Here is a 4,029-nt window from a genome sequence, read left to right as displayed (position 1 = left end):
CGGCCGGGAGGCGGCGGCGGCCAGGCGCTGCTGGGAGGCGGCGGCGGCCGGACGGTGTGAGGAGCCGACGGCAGCCGGGCGGGGCACGAGGCCAGCAGCAGCGGCCGCGGGCAGAGTAGCCGGCGGGCAGGGGCGACGTGGGATGACGCCTACGGGCGGCTGCGGACACGAGCTCGAAGTGGGTGGCCAGTTCCGCGGCAAGGAGATCCGCGAGGAGAGCCGGGTTGGCTGGATCCACGGCGAGGGGAGCCGGCAGAGGATGGATCGGGAGAGGAGCTAGCACGAAGTTGCAGCGTGCGGGGGAGAGGGGAACCTAACATCTGATACCATGTTGGATGAATAGCAACTGTATTCTCAGGAGGGCCAAAGGCCAATACATATACAAGTGTGTGGTGAAGTGCAAGAGACCCCTCAAACAATGGGGATAAACCGAAAAGGGACTATACATATCTAACAGGTTCTCTCTCTATCTTTATCAATGTAGGGAGGTTCTGAGTACGCCAGGTGGAGTGAGTACCATGAGTTCCTTCATAGCCATGACGTTGAAGAAGAGTATGTCAAGTTCTGTGAGGAATTGTTCAAGAAGCTAGAGGTATGTATCGCAGATCATGTTAAGGAGTTTTTATTTTATTTATTCAGTGTTTGTATATATATTTTGGATTAATCACTTCTTTTCTCTGCCAACAGTGGATGGAAGGTTATCTAGATTTTCCCCGGCCATCTCATAAGGTAAGTATGGCCATGCAAGAATCTTGAAACTACCCTCTCATCTATATATCTTGTAGTACCCTCATAACTTCGTTGTTGTGCAGTGGGATCGCATATCTTCCCGAGGAGCTTTACAAGCAATTAAACTTGCAGCTACTACTTTTGAGAAGATCACTGCATGTTTAGCTTACTATGGCTACTTTGTAGGTTCCCCCATATGCGTTATTTTTACGTAGCTTTTAATGGATACCATGTACTCCCTCCGTTCACAAATAAGAAATTAGATGTTTTAGATATTTTAATATGGACTGCATACGGACTGAAATATGAGTGAACAAACACACCAAAAGTGTCTATATACATTCAATTCAGAAAAAAGTTATGACATCTTATATTTGCGAATGGAGATTGTAGTATCTAACAGTTTTTGCTTTTTTTATTCAGGAGTGTAAACAGAGCATGGCGTATGACCGTACTTGGTATAAGGAGTTAGATGGTGTCCATTTTGAGATTTGGTGTCGGGTCACTGAGAAACAGGTTAGTGCTGATCTGCACTATAAACACCAGTCTGCATAACTAAGCAACTATTCGATGATGGTTCCTTGTTTTTACAAACACTGTGTATGCTTAGAAATGCATGATTTTTGCCTTGGATAATGTTCAGATGAGTTTCAGAGATGCTCTAGCGGAGGTTTGTGCGCTGAACAAGTTTCCATTACGCCAACGTAGAATGGAAGATGCATTGAAGCGGGACTACACCATGGAGAGATTGGAATCCGAGGTACTCCCTCCGTTTGAAATTACTTGTCTCGAAAATGGATGTATCTAGAACTAAAATAAGCCTAGATACATCCATTTCTGCGACAAGTAATTCCGAACGGAGGGAGTAGGTTGTTTTGGTCTGTGGATAATTTGCAGTTGTAACTTCATATTCTCTTGTGTATGTATGCTTATCTCTTTTCATCTTTTCTTACTCCAGTACCATACCTGCACGGCAAAGGTTCCCCCGGGAGCAAGTAGTTGTGTTTTTTTTGTGTGTGGCTTGCAAGTGTAATCCATTGGAATTTGTTTTATTATGTGATGTCTTGTCTGCTTGTCTTCATCAGACTGAAAAGGACAAGGCTAAGGAGTTGATTGCAAAGGCAGTTAAAAACCGGGTACTGTAATTTATCAGATCACCTCTGCATTATGCATTCTTTTGACAGATGATTTAGCCTGTGAAAATTTGTTCTTGTTTTCAGCTCAATAAGCCAAAGACCTATGCGCAGTACATCAACAAGAAGATACACATTGCACGCGTTGCTGGAATCCTTCCTCTGAAGGATTCGAAGGAACAGTGTAGTTAAGGTTCCGAAGAATGGGATTTTGAAATTGGTCCATCCCTTGCCCTTCTGCCAAAGACCTATGTTTATTTTCCTCTGATCTGAAGGCGTTGTTTCTAAGATTATGAAATTGGACAATTGGTCCATCCCTTGTCCTTTTGCACCGTGCTGCCCACATGTGATTGTGTATGCAGAAATGGTAGTGATCTGTAATATATATTGGTTTAGGTATAGATCATTTATGCTTGTTGGCAGCAAATATAGCAGTTAATATAGGCAGAGATTTTCTTGCCATTCAATAGTTTCTCAATTAGTAATTTTGTTTATATTTCCAGGGGAGAAAGAGAGGTAGTAGCTTTTTTATGCGGAGAATATAACATAATTGGATGCATGTACACTGTAGCCAGTAGATTGAATGGTTTTTTTTTTTGGAACGATGAAGCTAGAAGCGTCCTGCTTGAAATTAATAAAGCCCACAGGCACCAGGTTCATCAGGTTACAACTCAGCGAAAGCAAAAGAGAATGTTCGGTCCACGACCGACATGAAACGGAACAGAAGGTTCAACGCGAAGGAAATATTACAACCGGCCAAATCATCCAGCGCTGAAGACCTAGCTAACATAAAACTCCCACAAAAGACTCCAAAAGCGCCACCGACTCGGCGGATCTTGTCTTGCCATCGCCTGGATAGTCTTGATGCGCGTCATGGCCTCTGACATATGCTCAGCATCGCGCTCCTTCCCCAGTGGAATCCACGCCTGCAGAAATAGATGGCATTTGAAGATCACATCTGCAGGATGGTTAGGGATTTTTTTCTCAATCGTAATTTATTGCGCGTCGTCCAAATAGCCCAGAGCAGCGCCTCTACACAACGCCAAACGATTCTACTACTAGTCCCTTTCGTGGACTTGAGTATGGTAATTAAGTTATTCCCCGAGGCTGGGTTCCAGTTCGTGTGAAAGGCTTCACGAACAGCGCTCCAAGCGAACCTGGCCAGGTGACATCTAAAAAAGACATGGTTTGCATCTTCACCTAGGCCACATACCGTGCAGGTACCATCAGCCGGACCGTTACATTTGGCCACGTTATCCGAAGTGGGCAGCCTATTCCTAAACATTTGCCACATGAATATTTTAATCTTCAGAGGCAGACCTGCCTTCCACAACCCCTTAGCTATATCAAGCGCTGACCCTTCAGTTAGCTTGTTATAAAGGGACTTCACCGTGAATTTCCTCGAGGCTGTCAAACTCCACTCAACCAATTGAATGGGTTCACACGAAGCCTTCAAGATGACATGCATATATAAAAGATAAACAATGCACGTGTAGGCCAGTCAGAGGTCATCGTGATTGTGTATACAGACATATGTGATGGAGGACGCATAACCTCCCCTTTCCTCCCGCGCAGGACGCTAACCCTCCTGTAGAGGAGACCACTGACCAATCTCCGTCCATTTTCGGTTGCCTTTCCTTTATGGGCATGCCCGCTTTAGGGGACCTTATAATCTGTCTTCTCGAACATCATATAATCAATTTGGATCATGCAAAAAAAAAACATAGATAATGAAAGAAGAGTCAACCCTTAGGGCACGAGTGGTTTCCCTAGATGCTGGTGGAGCACCCTCCCCCTCTCTTCGCCTCCCTCGCCTCTGCCAGTGGGCGCAGTCGGAAGCCTGGCCGGCGCTGGCGGGGAGCTTTTCTTCCCCTCGCACAGGTGGCATGACGCGGGGCGGCTCACCCGGGCCTGGGTGCCATGCTAGGCGGCGGGCACGGAGCACAACGCGCACTGGCGCGGGACGACATCGACGGCGTGTCCGGGGTGCAATGGGCGATGCGGCAGAGGTGCTCGCGGGGGTCAGAGTTGGCGGCTTCGGTGCTCGCCGCCCAGCCATATCCGATCTCGCGAGGCGGGCCGTGGGCGGCGCGTGTCACGGGCGGCCACCTTGCGTGGCGTCCAGTTTGTGGGGGTGGCAGCGTGACAGAGGTGGTCGACCCCATCT

At 47.3% G+C, this 4,029-nt stretch overlaps 1 long non-coding RNA gene across 1 annotated transcript; it reads left to right on the top strand.

Moving 5' to 3' along the window:
- Positions 1 to 481: 481 nt before the first annotated feature.
- On the top strand, positions 482 to 912 carry LOC119294390. Its single transcript, XR_005143417.1, has 3 exons — positions 482 to 592; positions 688 to 729; positions 813 to 912. It is a non-coding gene; the product is annotated as an uncharacterized LOC119294390 (long non-coding RNA).
- Positions 913 to 4,029: the final 3,117 nt, after the last annotated feature.

This window comes from Triticum dicoccoides, chromosome 4B (assembly GCF_002162155.2).
Source record: "Triticum dicoccoides isolate Atlit2015 ecotype Zavitan chromosome 4B, WEW_v2.0, whole genome shotgun sequence".
NCBI lineage: Eukaryota > Viridiplantae > Streptophyta > Magnoliopsida > Poales > Poaceae > Triticum > Triticum dicoccoides.
Note: the sequence above shows the minus strand (reverse complement) of the source record. Positions and strands in the feature narration are given on the sequence as shown.